Source organism: Giraffa tippelskirchi, chromosome 5 (assembly GCF_054371585.1).
Source record: "Giraffa tippelskirchi isolate mGirTip1 chromosome 5, T2T-mGirTip1v1.2.pri, whole genome shotgun sequence".
Taxonomy (NCBI): domain Eukaryota; kingdom Metazoa; phylum Chordata; class Mammalia; order Artiodactyla; family Giraffidae; genus Giraffa; species Giraffa tippelskirchi.
The window spans coordinates 23557045-23577628 of NC_137279.1; the positions used below are offsets into that span (position 1 = coordinate 23557045).

Genomic DNA, 20584 nt, shown 5'->3' on the forward strand with positions numbered 1-20584 from the left:
TTGAAACCACTTCTGCTTGTCTGATATTAGCATCTCAGAGCAGCAGCCAAGAGTTTGTTGAAACACTTTAGAGAGCACTTAATGTTCAAAGCCCTTTTGAATTTTGAAAAATGAGGGAAAATACAAATAAACTCATTTTTCATCCTATGTCAAACACACTACTGGCAACCTGAAAGTTCTGTTAAAATTCAATGTTTCCCAAAATCTATGTGGTATCCTAAATTGGATCCAAAAACAGAAAAAAATGGGATGTGGGGGAACATTAGTGGATATACTGGTGAAATTCAAAGAGTCTATAGTTCAATTATTAATACTGAGTTGGCCAAAAAGTTTCTTTAGGTTTTTCCAAAAGCTGTTGCAGAAAAACTTGAACGAACTTTATGGCCAACCCAATACCATACAAATGCTAATTTCTAAATGTACCACAATTACATTAGATACCAGCACTAGGGAAAACTGGGTGAGAGATATATAAGATCTCTGTATTTTCTTTGTAACTTGCCTATAAATCTAAAACTATTCCAGAATTCATTCAAAAAGTTATTTTTTAATTAGCAAAAAATACTAAGTCAAGATTTCTTTCCCCAAGAAACTTTGGTAAGTGAGAAATACTGGAATTACTATTCCTTCTCCCCAGTGAAAAGTATATTAACAGGACAAAAATCTCCAGTCTTTTACTAGAGATTAACCAAAAGATGGTGGCTAACTCTGTGTCTCCTCCAGGTAACATGTTGGAAGGCAAGGGGAACTGGGAGCTCCAGAATGTGGATTCTCCAGTCTGTCAAATGGAGATCATGACCTCTCTTTCAAGCATCCCCATGGGGAATTAAGCACACAAAGGATGTAGAGCACTCCGCACATATCAGGAGCTGGGGGGGTGGGGGGGAGTGGCATTTTCCTTTGCACCTTCTCAGGACATCCCCACTGGCAACTCCTGTCAGTCTCTAGGGGCGGAAGGATGGCTCCTATATCTTGGCAGGAGGGCTCCCCATGTTCTTGGCCTCGGAGAGCCTGCTGGATGGCTTGGCACCTGGACACTGAGCTGTGGTCTCTCAGTCCCACCTCTACAAGCACTTGTACTCTCCTGTTAAAACTCTCTGGAGGCAGCTCTGTCCTTGCACTACTTTTTAAAGAACAGCCCACCCATCACTTTCAGGGGATACAGAAACAGAAAAACCTACCACTTTCTTAACTAATTTACTTTTTCAGTAAGAGTGAGAAGGGAATAAATGAGTCATGAGCTAAGACTGGGGGGCTCAACCTTTCCCCAAAGAGTGGCACTGTGCAAGCCATAAGGTAGGTCATTTCTAGAACAACCTTTGCTGCCCTTGGCTTGGCCTAACTTTTAATATATCTGCACTGACTCACTGTCTTTTGCTTCAAGGAAACTCAAATTAACTAGACTTTGTCATTGTGCAACAGTGTAGAACCCATGCATTCTTCCTGGAATTATCTGGTCTTACAGATAGAGACTATTTGGTGAAAGTCCCAAGTTTTTACATCCTATGTCCATAGGTTGTGAATTTCCTTGAGTAATCTCTATTCCAAATATTCTGCCTTATTGATCCTAGAAAACATCCAAATGTCCCAGAAACTGAAAATGTTTTAGGATGTCTTCTCTCCCTGGCAGCCTCATCTACCTAAAGGTAACCACATGTACTGCCAGCCCATCAGCTTTCTTCAGAAGAGGTCAAGGGACTTTCCTCGTGGTCCAGTGATTAAGAATCCGCCTCCCAAAGCAAGGATCGTGGGTTTGAACCCTGGTTGGAGAACTAGGATCCCACATGTCATGGAGCAACTAAGCCCATGTGGGGCAACTACTGAGCCAGAACACTCTGAGTCTGCATGCTGCAACAAAAGATCCCACATGACACACGAAGATCTCATGCACCACAACTAAGGCCCCTCTTTTCATGTCCGACTCTTTGCAACCCATAGGCTATAGCCCGCCAGGCTCCTTTGTCCGTGGGATTTCCCAGGCAAGAATACTGGAGTGGGTAGTCTTTCCCTTCTCCAGGGGATCTTCCCAACCCAGGGACTGAACCCGGGTTCCCCATATGGCAGGCAGACTGTTTACTACTGAGCTACCAGGAAGCTCTCACAACTAAGGCTGGAAGCAGCCAAATTAATGAATAAATATTTTCAAAAATGATAGAATGATCTCTGTTCGTTTCCAAGGCAAACCATTCAATATCACGGTAATCCAAGTCTATGCCCTGACCAGTAACGCCGAAGAAGCTGAAGTTGAACGGTTCTGTGAAGACCTACAAGACCTTCTAGAACTAACACCCAAAGAAGATGTCCTTTTCATTATAGGGGACTGGAATGCAAAAGTAGGAAGCCAAGAAACACATGGCGTAACAGGCAAGTTTGGCCTTGGAGTACAGAATGAAGCAGGGCAAAGGCTAATAGAGTTTTGCCACGAGAACGCACTGGTAATGGCAAACACCCTATTCCAACAACACAAGAGAAGACTCTATACGTGGACATCACCAGATGGTCAACACCGAAATCAGATTGATTATATTCTTTGCAGCCAAAGATGGAGAAGCTCTATACAGTCAGCAAAAACAAGACCAGGAGCAGACTGTGGCTCAGATCATGAACTGCTTATTGCCAAATTCAGACTTAAATTGAAGAAAGTAGGGAAAACCACTAGTCCATCCATGTATGACCTAGATCAAATCCCTTATGAGTATACAGTGGAAGTGACAAATAGATTTAAGGGACTAGACCTGATAGAGTGCCTGATGAACTATGGACAGAGGTTCGTGACATTGTACAGGAGACAGGGATCAAGCAAATCCCCATGGAAAAGAAATGCAAAAAAGCAAAATGGCTGTCTGAGGAGGCCTTACAGATAGCTGGGAAGAGAAGAGAAGCGAAAAGCAAAGGAGAGAAGGAAAGATATTCCCATCTGAATGCAGAGTTCCAAACAATAGCAAGGAGAGATAAGAAAGCCTTCCTCACTGATCAGTGCAAAGAAATAGAGGAAAACAACAGATTGGGAAAGACTAGACATCTCTTCAAGAAAATTAGAGATACCAAAGGAACATTCATGCAAAGATAGGCTCGATAAAGGACAGAAATGGTATGGACCTAACAGAAGCAGAAGATATTAAGAAGAGGTGGCAACAATACACAGAAGAACTGTACAAAAAAGATCTTCATGACCCAGATAATCACGATGATGTGATCACTCACCTAGAGCCAGACATCCTGGAATGTGAAGTCAAGTGGGCCTTAGAAAGCATCACTATGAACAAAGCTAGTGGAGATGATGGAATTCCAGTTGAGCTATTTCAAATCCTCAAAGGTGATGCTGTGAAAGTGCTGCACTCATTATGCCAGCAAATTTGGAAAACTCAGCAGTGGCCACAGGACTGGAAAAGGTCAGTTTTCATTCCAATCCCAAAGAAAGGCAATGCCAAAGAATGCTCAAACTACTGCACAATTGCAAACATCTCACATGCTAGTAAAGTAATGCTTAAAATTCTCCAAGCCAGCCCTCAGCAATACGTGAACCGTGAACTTCCAGATGTTCAAGCTGGTTTTAGAAAAGGCAGAGGAACCAGAGATCAAATTGCCAATATCCGCTGGATCATCAAAAAAGCAAGAGAGTTCCAGAAAAACATCAATTTCTGCTTTATTGACTATGCCAAAGACTTTGACTGTGTGGATCACAATAAACTGTGGAAAATTCTGAAAGAGATGGGCATACCAGACCATCTGACCTGTCTCTTGAGAAACCTGTATGCAGGTCAGGAAGCAACGGTTAGAACTGGACATGGAACAACAGACTGGTTCCAAATAGGAAAAGGAGTACGTCAAGGCTGTATATTGTCACCCTGCTTATTTAACTTATATGCAGAGTACATTATGAGAAACGCTGGGCTGGAAGAAACACAAGCTGGAATCAAGATTGCCAGGAGAAATATCAGTAACCTCAGATATGCGGATGACACCACCCTTATGGCAGAAAGTGAAGAAGAACTAAAGAGCCTCTTGATGAAGGTGAAAGAGGAGAGTGAAAAAGTTGGCTTAAAGCTCAACGTTCAGAAAACCAAGATCATGGCATCTGGTCCCATCACTTCATGGGAAATAGATGGGGAAACAGTGCAAACAGTGTCAGACTTTATTTTTTTGGGCTCCAGAATCACTGCTGATGGTGACTGCAGCCATGAAATTAAAAGACGCTTACTCCTTGGAAGGAAGGTTATGGCCAACCTCGATAGCATATTTAAAAGCAGAGACATTACTTTGCCAACAAAAGTCCATCTAGTCAAGGCTATGGTTTTTCCAGTGGTCATGTATGGATGTGAGAGTTGGACGGTGAAGAAAGCTGAGCGCTGAAGAATTGATGCTTTTGAACTGTGGTGTTGGAGAAGACTCTTGAGAGTCCCTTGGACTGCAAGGAGATCCAATCAATCCGTCCTAAAAGAGATCAATCCTGGGTGTTCATTGGAAGGTCTGATGCTGAAGCTGAAACTCCAATACTTTGGCCACCTCATGCGAAGGGTTGACTCATTGGAAAAGACCCTGATGCTGGGAAGGATTGGGGGCAGGAGGAGAAGGGGACGACAGAGGATGAGATGGTTGGATGGCATCACTGACTCGATGGACATGGGTTTGGGTGGACTCCGGGAGTTGGTGATGGACAGGGAGGCCTGGCGTGCTGCAACTCATGGGATCGCAAAGAGTCGAACACGACTGAGCGACTGAACTGAACTAAACTGATTTTTAAAAAAGAAGTGGTCAAGGTACCCACCGGGTGTGTGGGTACCATCAAGGACAATTCTCATGCTTTTTGGCCACTCAGTATCTGAATCCCCTTCGTTGGGGGCGTCCCTCTCCCTGTAAGGCAGAACTCTTCTCCCCTCTATGGAGCCAGCGATGACAGGTATTTACTGACTGGCCTTCTGGGCAACAGAAGGGCTAGTCTTGAAGTAGACGCTACCAAATGAACCTATCCAGACTTCAAATTGGAAACTAGTCATACGAAAGAGCAGGGGTCACACAGAATGCCATCTGGTGTGGGGACAGCTCATCCAGCTTACTGACATAGCAGTGGCAGCAGATCCAGGACAGTTTCCAGCACTCACTGTTAGCGTGGCAGGGGACAAGTGGCAGTGTCTGGGCTGAGCAGAAGCTGCCATGGGTCTTCACCAGACCAGTTCTTCAACACAATTGGGCTGTTTCCCCGGCCAAGGAGCCCCAGAGTCTGGTCCTCCGACCTTTCTGGAAATTCTATGAACCAGAGCCTACTTCACAGGTCAGCAACCCATAGTCACACAGGGCTCCAGGCTCAGCTTACTGACCCTGGGTTTAGTTAACTGGTCAGCTTCCCACCTTCTAATCCTTCAAATTTTTCACCAAGAGGCCTCACATTTTCATTTTGCACTGGATCCTACAAATTATGTAGCTGAGCCTGCCGTGAGCTGGCTAATAAGCTTAGGGCTTCTGTGTGCCATGGAGCCCTTTGGAGGTCTGATGAAGCCTATGAGGTATACAAAGAATGTTTTGAAACATACACAATGAAATACATAGGAAGCCAGCTATATTAAAATATAGTCAAATATTTTTTGTAAAACAAATATATGATAGCATAATAAGTGTGAATTTCATTAGTACATTAAATAAATCTAATGGTAAGTCTAACAACTGCTGTTGCCCAGAAGTAATATGAGCATAAACAATATTCTGGAACTCCCGCAATAACTGAAATGTGACTTGAACATGCCTAGGACTTCTAAAGGTGATAAAGTCACAGATATCTGATTTGTCTATATTCATAACAGGGAAATGCTAAGTTCAGCGAGAGATTTTTTTTTGAAGTGAGGGCTTCCTGGTGGCTCAGTGGTAAAGAGACCCCCTGCAATGTGGGAGACCTGGGTTTGATCCCTGGGTTGGGAAAATCTCCTGGAGAAGGGAATGGCAACCCACTCCAGTATTCTTGCCTGGGAAATCCCATGGACAGAGGAGCCTGGGGGGCTACAGTCCATGGGGTCACAAAGAGCAACATGACTGAGCAACTAAACCTTTGACTTTTGATATAAGTCGCAAACACCTTATTTCTTCATTAAAATTAAATTGTAAAGCTTAATTAATTAAAATTTAATATAAATAAATTCCTTTTCTGGTTCAGTCAGCCAAAGCTGTTGCTTTGTTGCTTACAAAGAGAAGCCTGTAGAATTGAGGGACCTGATGTGACCCAGGCCCCAGGGCGAGTGCTGAGCATGCCAGGCTTCTCCACAGAAAACAAGCAAACACAACGGTCAGAGAGGCCCCAAGGGAGTCAAAGGCTTATCCAACATAGCTCAGCCTCAAGTGCTGGGATCTTAAGACAGGAAAGCGTCAATGATGACAGTCCAGGATGCTGGACCCTTACAAGCCCTGGGCATGTTACAAGTTGGACATGTTACAAACCCTAGGAGTGTGGTATAAACCAAGGGATCTGAGGGCTTCCCTGGTGGCTCAGACGGTAAAGCGTCTGCCTGCAGTGCAGGAGACATGGGTTCAATCCCTGGGTTGGGAAGATCCCCTGGAGAAGGAAATAGCAACCCACTCTAGTACTTTTGCCTGGAAAATCCCAAGGACGGAGGAGCCTGGTAGGCTACAGTCCATGGGGTCGTGAAGAGTTGGACACGACTGAGAGACTTCCCTTCCCTTCACTAGAGGTCTGAGTACATGGAGACCCCTTCCAGGTGGGAAGGTCAACTACTAATAACTAATAATGGTTCTACCACCTGAGAAGGGGGATAAGATACACGACAGTATAAACACTGCTTCAAGGCCCACAGCAAGTTAACAGAACACTGAATATTCCTCAATTTCCCAAACCCTAATTCAGAATCCTTTCTTCTAGCCAATTGTTGTTGTTGTTGTTTAGTCACTAAGTTGTGTCCGACCTTTTTCGACCCCATGGACTGTAGCGCACCAGTCTCCTCTGTCCATAGAATTCTCCAGGCAAGATTACTGGAGTAGGTTGCTATTTCCTTCTCCAAGGGATCTTCCTGACCCAGGGATCAAATCCAAGTCTTCTGCACTGGCAGCCGGATTCTTTACCACTGAGCCACCTGTAAAGTCCTCTAGTCAAATTACCTCTCAGATATTTCAACATAAGTTTGTTTTTTGTAGATCTCATAGGAATTATGAGGTATGATCAAAACATCCCTCCCCAGGTACTATTCTTTTGTCGCCCTTCCACTCTTCCTTTGGGGGGAGGGGAATCAAAAGCCCCTCAATACAAGGGAGTATCTATCCTTTCAGCAACTTGAAAAACACCCATTTATTTAGAAAGTAGAAAACAATCCATTCTCAGATATCTGTAATTTTCCAAAGTTATTTTCTATCCATCGTTACACTTGATCTCTGGGCACGTATCACTATCCCTGTTTTACAGATGAGAAAACCGAGGATCAGAGAGGCTGTGACTCGCTTAAGTTCACAGAGCAAGGAAGAACATGCAGGTTTCTTGCATCTTAGCCCAGTGTCCTTTCCTCTGCCCATAACCCTCCTCTGAGCAGATCACAACAGAAAGGGAGGAAGTCTCTGAAAGGGAAGTACAATCATGCAGATCATCCAAAAAAAAAAAAAATCAAGACACTCACACCCCAAATTCTGGACAGCAGGTGTCAGTTAGGAAAAGAGAGGCTTGAAAAAGAAAACAGATCACCTCATCCTCTGACCCCAGACAGGCTCTGAGCCCCCAACACAGAACAGAATTCCCTTGGCCAGTGACCAGCACACAGAGGCCTTCCCATTCCTGCCCGGGATTTGGGCTCCTAACAACATCAACAGCAGGAAAAGGGCTTCGTGAACATGAAAATAAACAAACTTTCTATTTTTAGCTGGGCTGCAGCTGTGAGAGCTTCATTATTTGCTTTTTAGCTGCAGCATTCTGAGGGAGGAGAGGCGGGGGAGGGGGGCGGTGGGGAATGAGGACAGCTAGGGACAGTCACGCTGGGAGCCAAATTTCCCACTGCTGAACCTAATTACACACAGGCCGAAGAAACCCACGTCCAGCCTGGAAGTCTGTGGAGCCTGCAGGTCTGGAAAAGCTGGAGAGCGACAACCAGGAAGCCAGCCCATGACTGGGCTCTCTCCCGGCCATATATAGAAATAAACCATCTTTGGCCTACATGGTTTTTAGAGCTACTGAAAACCATGTCGCCGAGTGATCCCATCAGAGGAGTGGAAGATAAGCTAGCAAGAAGAGACCTTTCTGGGTTTCCCAGGTGGCTCAGTGGTAAAGAATCTGCCTGTCAATGCAGGAGACGCGGGTTTGATTCCTGGGTCAGGAAGATCCTCTGGAGAAGGAAACAGCAACCCACTCCAGTATTCTTGCCTGAGAAATCCCACAGATAGAGGAGCCTGGTGGGCTACAGTCCATGGGGACTCAAAAGAGTCAGACACGACTTAGTGATTAAGCAACAAGAGACCTTTCTCCCCTTCACTTAGACTCTAGTGGGAACCTGTGTGAATCTCACAGAAACTTGGATCCAGCATCTTCCAGGTTTAAACACACTGGGGTCCAGAATTCCTAATGAACATGCAGTGTTTTCTCCTGCCCAGCCCTCACTGACAGCAGTAATATCAGGAGCTTGAGAAAGAACAAAGCTAATGTTGAAGGTGGGGAATAAAGGGAGCTGTGGGTCCTCTTCTCTGTATGCCTGGCACAGGATTGGGTGTTATGAGGAGGGAATTCCAAACCACCAGAGAGGAGAGACCTTTCCTTATAAATGTCACAGTGGATTTAGGAAAAGTATGCAACTGTGACTTCAGAAGCACCTCTTTAGCCATGCAAATAACTTCAGCTATGCAGTACCCTGAGCCCATGGCATCTTGAATTATGTTCTTTTCCCCTCTTATCATAGCCCTTTTCTTTTTTTATATATGTAATTTTATTTATTTATTCTTGGCTGCACTGGGTCTTCGTGGCAGACTTTTCTCTAGTTGCAAAGAGCAGGGCAACTCTGTAGTTGCGGTACGTGGGCTTCTCATTGCAGTGGTTTCTCTTGTTGTGGAGCACAGGTTCTAGAGTGTGCAGGTTTCAGTAGTTGCAGTTCTCCGGCTCTAGAGCACAGGCTCAATAGTTGTGGCACATGGGCTTAGTTGCTCCGTGGCATGTAGGAGCTTCCCAGATCAGGGATCAAACCCATGTCCCCTGCATTGGCAGGTGGACTCTCCACCACTGAGCCACCAGGGAAGCCCTTGTGGCCCTTTGCCTGCACAGTCCCAACTATATGCTCAGTCTTTGTGAGTTTACAGAATTGCAGGCCCTGAAGCATACTGAGGAAGGAAAGAATACAATGCTTTGGGTACTTACAAGGAACACAGTAGGAACACAGAGGACTGGCTTCTACCTCATTCCTGGAGAGTTAAGATCTTTTCAGAGAAGATGGTGGCACCCAGACAAGTAGAGACTAAGTACAGGGAAGAGTTTCTCCTCAAACACCTCCCCCCATGAAAGTTGTTGTTTAGTCATTAAATTGTGTCCAACTCTTTTGCAACCCTGTGGACTGTAGCCCAACAGACTCCTTTCTGTCCATGGGATTTCCCAGGCAAGAATACCAGAGTGGTAGCAAAAGAGACACAGATGTAAAGAACAGACTTTTGGACTATGTGGAAGAAGGTGAGGGTGGGATGATATGAGAGAGTAGCATTGAAACATGTATATTACCATATGTAAAATAGATGACCAGTGCAAATTCAATGCATGAAGCAGGGCACGCAAAGCTGGTGCTCTGGGACAACCCAGAGGAATGGGGTGGAGAGGGAGGTGGGAGGGGGGTTCAGAATGGTGAGACACATGTATACCAATGGCTGATTCATGTCAATGAATGGCAGAACCACCACAATATTGTAAAGTAATTAGCCTCCAATTAAATTAAATTAAATTAAAAAAAAAAGAATATCAGAGTGAATTGCCATTTCCTTCTCCAGGGGATCTTCCTAACCCAGGGACTGAACCTGCATCTCCTGTGTTGGCAAGTTCTTTACCACTGAGCCACCAGGGAAGCCCTCTCCCCTCCCCTAAAAGCGTGGCTCTCAAATAATAAGATGGAAGAGGACATAGCACGACTAAAATATAAAAGAACTTAACCCCACCATCTCAAAAATAGTCAGTTTCTACCTCCCAATAACATTTATCATTTTACCCAACCCAGGGATATTACATTACTGAGCAAACCAAATTACAAGAAAAAAAAAGACAGTATCATAATCTATTTGACTGTGAATTTCAACAGCTAACAATGTAAGTCCTGGAATCTTGGGGCTGAAAGAGATCATATGGGCTACTGAACCCTCTCACCAGCTATAACAATCCCTTCTACAGTATCTCTGCCAGGTTGTCACCCAGCCTCTGCTCCAATTGCTCCAATAATGGAGAGGTCTCCAAGGATCAAGACAACCAGTCACTTCATTTTAAAGTCAGGAGTTAGAGTGCATAGAGGCCTCCTACCACGCTGAAGTTTAGTCTCCCAGCCTTACCACACTCTAATAAATCACAAAAGGTCACCAGATTAACTTTGAGAGTGGTCAGTTCATCGTTCAAAATCTGCAGTGACTCCAACGACTGATACACAAATTCTAATCTCCATCTAAAAGACTGGAAGAGTCTGTATCAAAATGTAATATTGGTTATATTTGGTCACCAGGTTTATGGATGATACTTTGTTTTTCTCCTTCATACTTTTGAGTCTTTCCCTAGTTTTCAGAGATAGAGAGAGAGAGAGATTAGGAAAGGATAATCAAATAAATAATGTTACTTACAAAAAAGCTCTACAATGTTTATTCCTTCTTGTTGTACCCAACTTAGCTCCCTTTTACTCTTTCTCCATCTTTAAATTCTTCTGCACTGCCCAGACTCTGGCCAACCCACCTCTATCATAAAGGTTTCCTTGTCGGCTCCAGCCCTTACTGCCTTTAAATCAAAATTATAAAATTGAGCACTTTATTATAAGCAGTTGTCTACTATCTGTTAATTATATCGTGGGTCAGTTCTACATTAGATGTAAATTCCTTAAGGACTGTATCATGGTGCCTACACTAGCACAGTGCAGAGGTTACTGTAGATTCTCCATCAATATTTGCTAGTGGATGGATGGATGGATGAAATTCCATTGGGTGTATTTATTAGTGCAGTTGGTTAAAGCATAGTTTGAATAGTTAGAACACAGCTCTAATAAATAAGCTTTGAATGCCATCTGATCCTATGCTTTTCAACCTAGGGTGCCCACAACCCTGGAGGAATATGGAAAAGTATGTCAAGTGTATAAGTCAAAACATATTAAATAATGTCTTCCTGTTGTTGTTGTGTCCAACTCTTTGCTGTTCCAAAGACGGCATCACTCCAGGCTTCTTTGTCCTTCACTATTTCCCAGAGTTCGCTCAAATTCACATCCAGAGTTGGTGATGCTATCCAACCATCTCATCCTCTGCTGCCCTCTTCTCCTTTTGTCTTCAATCTTTCCCAGCATCAGGGTCTCTTCCAATGAGTCAGCTCTTTATATCAGGCAGCCAAAGTATTAGCGCTTCAGCTTCAGCATCAGTCATATCTTCCTAGAGCAAAAATATTCCCCTTTGGAGGAATACTCTGGTGGGAAAGTATGAGAAGCACTTTTGTAGCCCATGTTTTTTTAAGTGCAGGAATTCCCTCTAAGGCTGATATTCAGATACTGCTTGAGTTCATCCATTTAGGCTTTGCTTCCAAATACTTTCAGATACCTGTTTGTTTATATCCCACCAAGAGATGTTCCTGAATGAAGATATCATTCATCTTGCAGACAACAGGATAGAGATTGCTGGTCTAGGAGCCAGAACACCTTGGTTCTGGCCCAGTTATGCAGCCATTGTGGGCAACCAGCCTCTTGAAGCCCCAGCCTCTCATTCACTCTTCCCTCCTAACAAACGCTGAGTTAAACTAAATAATACATTTGAAATGTCTTTGTAAACTGAAATTTACGTGCGAGCTTCAGGTATTATTGTTGTTGTCTTTCTCCTCCCAGAATCAGTTAATTTGACTGTGTTCCAGGAGACAGGTTTTCTTCCCAAATCTGCCCAGTTGAACTAGGGAGAGCAGCTGCAGAGCTCTGAATTGAGCAATTTCTAGGTGGAAACCTGAGTGTAAGTTCCACCAGACTAGACCTTCATTCATTTTTATATATCTCAGGTTTTGCACAGTATTGGGAGAGAATGAATGCTTCATGAATGCTGAGTAAATGTGTTTCTATTATTTGGAATTTCTGCCTTCCATCATTTACCTGATCTCTGACAACATTAAAACTTTTCCAAACCTCAGCCTCCTTAATTATCGATAGGTAGTACCTCAGAGTACTGAAAATTTAAAAGCAATATACATCAGTTGCCTGGCTCATAGGGAGCAGTAAGTCAAAGGCAGTTAAAACAGAAGGAGAGGGTGAGGGTATTTCTGCAACTTAGCAGATGAAGGCTTAATTATTATTTTATGGTTTTTGTCAGCCCTTCCTTTTACCTGTTAAGAAAGAGCCAGCCCAAGGAAAAGAAGTTTGTTTGCAGCAACGTTGTTCTGAGTCACTGAACTAGTTAAGGAAGCAAATTTCAAAGGCACAGTTACTTTGTGGGCCCTCAGGGCAAAAGGAATAAACAATTCTAGTCTTCACAGAAACTTCTTCCAAAATGAATATGCTTGGGAACGGGGAGCTGGGGTTTCCTAGGCATCTCTCTGACAAAGTGACAAGAAATGCTTTACCTCGGCCATGGAAACGCTGTGTGAAACCCCCACGATAGACTCACTCAATAAATTGACCAGTAACCGAGAGCAGGAGACAAGGGGAGCCACAGAGAGAGGCAAAATGAGAGCTCTGTGGGGTTCTCCTTCTACCCTAAGACCCTACCAGACAAATGGAATCCCAAGGCCCTTTGTTATGTGAGCGCTAAGCCAATGATGAATCGAGGATGGCGAGGATGGCGCTGGGAAAACAGCATTCAAGACACCACCCTGGGAGGCTGGGAGGCAGAAACTGAAAATGAAAACTGAGCCCCTGCATGCCCCCGAGGTATAAACAAATGGACTTCCAAGCCAGCACCATCCGCTTGCCAGCCTCACTGCTAGAAGGGGGGGCTCCATCTCTAGAACTTACAGGAGCACTTGAGAAAGCTCAGAGCACATGAAGCAGACGGACACGGGTGTGAGGGGAGACATGGGGATTGTCAGAGGAGACATTTAAGAGCTTCCTGAACTTCCCCCAATGCCAAGGTTTAGAGCTACAGTCATAAAAGTAATATTTTTCCCCCTGGCATCCAAGATACAGCATTGAAGATGCTCTGGATGCTGTGTGGAAAAGCGCTCCCCAGAAGAGTATATTGTCACTGCTCTTTTTAGAGGAGCTTTCGTAATTAGAGTAATTTATGTCAGAATTAGACAGTGTAGGGAATGGAAATCTAACTGCAAGAGATAAATATAATAACCAATATGAAAACAGGCTCTCAAAATCTGCTTAGAAATCCAAAGCCAAAATGAAAAAGCAATGCATTTAAAAAAAGGCCACAAGGGGTGGGCTGGAGTGAGGGGTGGGCAGAGGCGGGGCAAGGAAATACTTTCTCAGAATGGTTATAATTTAGCTGGAAAACTCGCTGTTTTTAGGATAACCTGCTAAAACTGAACATGCATGAGACTAAAAATAAAAGATAGCATCTGCAGCACATACTTGGCTAAGGTAAAAAGAATGAGGCTTTGCTACCTTCATGAGGCAAAGGCCACGGAGATTGTAGAATTGAGCATGTCCATTGGCTCAAATCCAGGCCAGGGCTCCTGTCCACAAAGACCCCATGTTCAGGGCCTGTTGGGCCACCCTGAACTCCCGACCACATGGAGTCAATATCGGCTTCCTCCAGCACTCCTTTAGGGCTCTGCCATTCACAGGTCTGTTCCAGACCCCTCTGGAATCCATTTATGTTGCCAGCCTGTACCACCTCTGGGAGATAATCCATCCCATAAATTCATGACCTGCTGCATAGTGTAGTATTTACGCCGACTTGTCCTGAACTTGCCTCCCTCGTGGTTCCGCAGTGCTGCTGAGTTTCAGGATCTGGTGAACAAGTCTGTGCTCATCTGACCCGCACCATTTATAGGCTGACCATTTCTCCCAACAGCCTGCATCTTGTCAATCACCCTTCTGACTTCCAGTGGGTGCCTTAGGGAATCCAGGCTGCTGATCCGGTACTTTCTGTAGCCCGGGTATGCTTTGAGATCCTTGTCCAAGAGCCACAGGCACGAATATAGCCCAGGTTAAGGTGAGAGTAAGATAATGTCCTCAGTTTAATATTTTCCTTCCCTGAAAAAATGGACTTTCCTTGTGGCTCAGTTGGTAAAGAATCTGCCAGCAGTGTGGGAGACCTGGGTTCGTATCCCTGGGTGGGGAATATCCCCTGGAGAAGGAAAGGCCACCCACTCCAGTATTCTGGCCTGGAGATTTCCATGGACTGTATAGTCCATGGTGTCGCAGTCGGACATAACTAATCAACTTCACTTTCACTTTCCTTCACTTTCCCTGAAAAACAGGCCCATTTGGGTGCAGCACTGTCCTGGGTGCAAACACATTATATTTGACATGGCTTCTGGACTCAGAGAGTTTGCAAACTGACAGGACAGTGTCTGCAGGCAGCACAAGGTAGGTAGTTTCAGGCCAATAGTGCAAGTCAACCACCTGATCCAGGGCATCATCAAGAAAGTAAAGCAAGTGTGGCAGACCTGGCCTTCACAGCAGGCTATGGTTCTGTGCTAAATACCACCCCCCTACCACTGCCCTCCCGCCTTGATTTTCACAACCCTCTGAGAAAGAGGCAACAACTTTTGTCCCCAACATACTGATGTGAAACCAGAGCTTAGCAGGTGCCAGAGTTAGCAGGGGTAGTCACTCAAATCTTCAGTCTCAGTTCACAAATCAGCTTAGTTTGGCTTCTTTTTTTTTTTTTAATTAGATATTAAGGCTCTGTTCCACTCTATTTAGAGTCCACTAGCCTCTTGACCACTCTCAAATATCTTTACTAAAAACATGAAAAATAATGAGGATTAGGCAATATGTAACAGCACTGTGGTGGCTTGTGGCCATCCATGAGATCATCAGACCTGGGATTTCACTGCCAAGAGAATAAAGGAGTAGGTGGTGCTCTAACCTGCTGTTTTGTAAGGACTGCATCATCCGCCCAGAGTGAGAACATCCTGGTCAGTCGCCCACTCCTTCACTTCTACCATAATTGCATCTTCCTCGTAATGCCAGTCCCTCTACAGACTTGGAAGCCTTGCAAAACACCGTGAGCAAATCTGCCATCTTGCCCACTGCTTTCTCTGCCACAGAAGAGGCGGCAGAGAAAGCAGTCTCACTTACCGAGACATTACAGAGAAACAACTTACGGATTCATCTAAGTGGCTTCAGTCATCTCCGACTCTATGCGACCCTATGGGACATAGCCCACCAGACTCCTCTGTCCATGGGATTCTCCAGGCAAGAACACTGGAGTGGGTTGTCATGCCCTCCTCCAGGGGATCTTCCTGACACAGAGATCAAACCCTTGTATCTTATGTCTCCTGCACTGGCAGGTTGGTTCTTTACCACTAGCGCCACCTGAGAAGCCCACCTTATGGATAGGCCTGGGGTTTTCTTTCCACCATTGATAGCCATGACCATAAAGCCCTAGGCTCAAGTCAATTACCTCAGTTTCTCTTGTTTAGTTGCTTTCTGTCCTCTCTTCTAAAAGCAACCCTAAAAATGGTCATGTAGGCCAGAACAAATGTGTAACATTGCTCCAGCTTTCCAGGAAAGCATCTTCTGAACTCCTTCCTCAATAGACTTCATGCCAGGCCTGAATGTGACCCTTGCTCACATGTGGGATTCCTTCACAGAAGGGGCTTTCCTCCTCTACTTGATGAGCTAGTAGTAAAAGGATGGCTGGAGGGACTGGAAACAGACTCAAATCTGGGTTCCACCACTAATGAGTTATCTGACTGTGCAGAAGTTACTGAGTTACTCTGAACCTCAGATTCTCATCTGTAAAATGAGGATGATACTACATCTCACAACTATGTTGTGAAAGGCTGCGTGATACGTTATATGCCAAGCTCCTGGCACACTGCCATGTCCTTAGCGTGAAAGGAAACCTCCATTCCCAAATCCTCAGGCCAGCGCTCAAGGCCTCACTCCACCCCTGCCCTGACCCCATCCCTTGCTCAGGGCTCTGTTAGATTCTGGCTTTAAGCTCAAGAGTGTCAGAGGAACCAGTTCTATTAATACATAGGTAGACAGCTGTAGGCTCAGTGAGGTTACAGAGTAAGTGTTTCCCACCTTGGTTAGCACATTTACTAAGAGAAGCTCCTTATCCTGACCATTCTAAGCAATCTCTTCAGCCCAGTCGTCCAATCTCTGCTGGCCCTACCTGACCACCTGTTAGCCCACCTGCTTCTGGAACCCACCTTCCCCCTCTTCTTGTTCAAATCCAGACCGAGTTTTCTCCACCCGGGATTCTGGCAAGGAGGTCTTATCTAATTTCCTTCCACTGGAGGAAAATTTTTCTTTCTTTCTCTTTCCTTAATGATCCTTGGCATTTCTGATGGGAGTGCTGGGTTTTCTCTTTGGTCTTTCAACTCAGAGCCATTTGGTTTCTCCAGCGCTAACAGAAACAGATCTCTTATTCCTCTGTAGAAACAGCTGGCGGCACTAGTCATTTTTAACACCCACCCACAGAGGCCAAAGGACACCAACACTCACGCACAGGAGGTGGTGGGCAAGACACAGCTCAGCACCTGGCACCTGGCAAAAAGAGTCAAGAGGGCAGCATCTCAGGTCCATGTCATGGAAGGACCCCTGGACACTCCAGGGCCAGGCTTCCCACACACACAGCACCTGGGAAACACTGAGCTACCTGCCCTGAGTCATCAGAAACTTTGGGTCTGGAATCCTCCTTCCCACGTGGTGGGCAGCACTTTCATTTCCTAGCTTCCCAGGTGCTGGACACCTGACCCACTAGATCCAAATAAAGAGTGGATGCAGGACGATACTGAGGAGGAGAGGGGAAGCAACTCTGAGACCTCTCTGAAGGCATTTCCCCCTCCATCTCTGCTTCTGACAGCTCCTGCTGGAGTGCATACTGTTTCTTATCGCTTTCAGTGAGCAGTGCAAAGACTTCTCCAAGGTGTTGCGTGCCCCCCACCAAACACATAACACTGACCAGGGGAGCCCTGCACTGCCCTCCGTCCAGTGAAGGCACTAGAACCTTCACCCAATCTGTCCCATGGGCTCCCCCTCCAACACCTCCCACCCCCTCTCCGAGAAGGCTGCTCCATTAGGAAGGGCTGGGCTGTTTTCACTTAAGCCTACTTTCCCTCCCAAATAGGTCTCAGGTCTCTGGGAACTTTGGTGCGTCCCTGAAAGCCGCTGAGGGACTGGTTGGTTCCGCAGGCAGGCAGGGGAGCGGCTGTGTCCTGCAGGAGGCGTGTTCCGGGACGGCCGGGGCACGGACACGTAAGGGCAGGGCGGGGACGGGGGAGCCGGCGGGAGGCTCGGGCAGGAGGGAGGGCGCGTCCGGGCCGTGTGCGCCCAAGTCCAGGGGCACTCAGTCCTCCGCAGGCCCGGGCCAGGGGTGGAGAGTGTGGGCCGAGCCCAAGACGCGCGAGGGGCAGCGAGTCTGATTCAGGAAGTCGAGCCTCTGACATCAGGGGCAGGACGACGGAGTGGAGTGAAACCTCAAAAATGCTAAGCGTCCGCCCGCTGGAGGGCAGGGGACATAGAGGGCGCCTTTCTCGCCACCGGCGGCAGGTACGCGCGGCGCAGGGCGGCCCCCGCTGACCCTCCCCTCTGGGCCAGGACCGCGCGGGACCCGCAGGGGCTTCCGAGGAGACACCGGGGACCTCGGCCGCCTTCGCTGGGGCGGCACCTGGCGGATCCCTGGGCTACCGCGCCTGCAGGAAGCCCTCCGGTGGGACTCATAGGTGAGTCTCAAGAGTTTGTGTGGTTGTTGTCTGTTTGTGTGTGTGTTTAAATACTTTTTAAGGTGCCTTCCGTTGGCAAGGGGACTTCCCACTCCCTCTTTCCTCCAGAAGGATGAGTCCAACCCCAGAGATCAGTGAAATTTGAAAATCGTTTCCAAATAGCCTCTTGCCCCTCACTTCCAGGGTTCCCCCCGCTTTGCAAGGATTCTCAGCAGCCTTACATCTGCTTCTGGGCTGAGTCCACATGGGTTCCTAGCCGCGTCTGGGGTGGAGTTCTCAGACTCTAGTTGATAACAGCTGCCGGCAGGAGAGGCTTGAAAGGGACAGAGGGACATTCAGTTTGCTACAGAAGAAGTCAAGACCTGAGACCCTCCAAAAACATCCCAGGCTCAGAAGTTTCTAAATTGTTCTAGACTAAGCTGAATTTTCAAGGGGTGTAAGAAACTGGCCACAAGGAAAATGTGGCGTGGAGCCAGGGCTGGAATGGGAGCCTTTCTGCTATTTCCTGAGCCTCGGGGGATTTGCTGTGACCCAAACTGCTACCTAACTTCTCTGCCTCTCTCAAGGGTCCCACTCCTACTCCTCTCCCCACCCTTGAATGTAGAATGGAGGACACAATGAGACCTGGTTCCCTAATGTTTTGAAGAGCTTCACAGGAATACATTATGTAACAGAGTTAAATAAACTATAGACATACAGAACCTGCATCTCTCATGTCTCCTGCATTAGCAGGTGGGTTCTTTACCACTAGTGCAGCCTGGGAAGCCCCTCCCTGGTGGCTCAGTGGTAAAGAATGTGCTTGCCCATGCGGGAGACATGGGTTCAATCCCTGGGTCAGGAAGATCCCCTGGAGAAGGAAATGGCAACTCACCCCAGTATTCTCACCTGGGAAATCCCATAGACAGAGGAGCCTGGCAGGCTATAGTCCATGAGGTCGCAAAAAAGTTGGACATGACTTAGAGACTAAACAACAACAAACCTGTGGAATAGAGAAAGGATGTTTTCCACCCTCTCCCCTGAATATTAACCCCAGAAGAATAATGAACAATCAACAAGCTGAGTTACTGATTTCATCAAAGAGAGATGTACAACCATCCCATCCATTCATTCATAGTTACTATGCTCACTGTGTGTCAGGCCATATGCCAGGGCCTGGGAGTCCAAAGATAATGGTACAGTTTTTGCATCTGAGGACATGAAATCTGGTAAATGAGGCAGAGAAACAAAATATAGTTACCCCTGGTGGTTCAGTGGATAAGAATCTGCCTGACAATGCAGGGAACACGGGTTTGATCCCTGGTCCAGGAAGATTCCATATGCCATGGGGCAGCTAAGCCTATGTGCCACAACCACTGAGCCTGTGCTCTAGGGCGCAAGAACCCCAACAAAAGAAACCACCACAGCAAGAAGCTGGCACACTGCAACTAGACAGTACCCCCCACTTGCTGTAACTAGGAAAGCCCTCACATAGCAACAAAGAGCCAGGGCAGCCAAAAATAATAAACAATAAAGTTTAAAAAAAAGAATAGTATCCATCATCATAGCCATAGCTATGGGACACTGAAACAATGCAAAGGGGGAGTGAATAACTCCCCCAGGGGTTACCTGCAGAAGTGATGGATGAGCAGGTGTTGAAAACGATTAGGCATTCCCAGGAAAAGGGTATTCCAGACTGAGGAAAGAGTATCTGCAAACTCAATGGTAAGTTGGGGGAACTGCAGGTAATGCAGATTACACTACTACGCAAAGAATGATGAGCTCTTTCCTGTGGCAGTGGGAAGTCGTTTTTTAAACAGGGAAAGAGTATGGTCAGATCTGTGTTTGGAGAGAGAACTAATGGCCAGATGGAAGCCGGGTTGGAGAGATAAGGAACAGAGGTAAGGAGGACCTCAGCTAAGAGAATGGCAGAGGGAACTGAGAAGAGGGGCATGGACTTTTAGTGGTTTAGGAAGTAGAGTCAGAGAGGTACCTGGAGGCCAAGTGAATGTGGCTAAGGAGGAATGAATGGAATAGAGGATTATAAGGTGTTGAGCTGGGGATGGGAAGATGCATTGTGATGCTTGTAATAGAAACCACATGAACTGGAGGAGGAGTGGGCTTGGGAAGCAGAGTTTGGGAGAAAACGATGACCACTTCAGACACATTTAAGTTGGATGTACTCAGGAGATGCCTGGGTGGAGATATATGGGAGGCAGTGGGTACACAGGTCTGGAACCCAAGGAGATGTGGAGGTTGCTCTGATGCGACTATCTCAGATGTTGTGCAGAAAAGCAGTGTTGAAGGAAACTAAAGAGGACTGTATTACACTCTCAGTGAGATTGCTTGACCCTGAAGGGTCTTGGATTGGTCAGTAATGGCCTACAGATCTTATTTTCATATCACATACTGACTTCCATATGACTCCCATGAAACGCCCATGGTTTCCCCCAGCTGTCTTGCAGGATGATACCTAAAATGTTGGTGAGAACCCTGGGTTAACGACACACAGGTGGTGAGGATGCATTTAACCAACAAGCAAATCCCCAGGAATCACTCCCTGATGTGAGAAGTGAATATGTTAGTTGAATTGTAAGATCTGCAGGAGATCTCCCCAGAACTCATACCCCAAGTCAAGGC

General features: G+C 46.2%; 1 protein-coding gene across 2 annotated transcripts in view; it reads left to right on the forward strand.

Annotated features, from left to right (window-relative positions):
• Positions 1-17514: 17514 nt before the first annotated feature.
• KIAA0040 (KIAA0040 ortholog) overlaps positions 17515-20584 on the forward strand; it is a 41156-nt gene continuing 38086 nt past the window's right edge. For both annotated transcript variants that reach the window (XM_081494046.1, XM_081494045.1), the window contains exon 1: positions 17515-17968. The gene's annotated coding sequence lies outside the window, so the exon portion shown is untranslated. The remainder of the gene's footprint in view (positions 17969-20584) is intronic.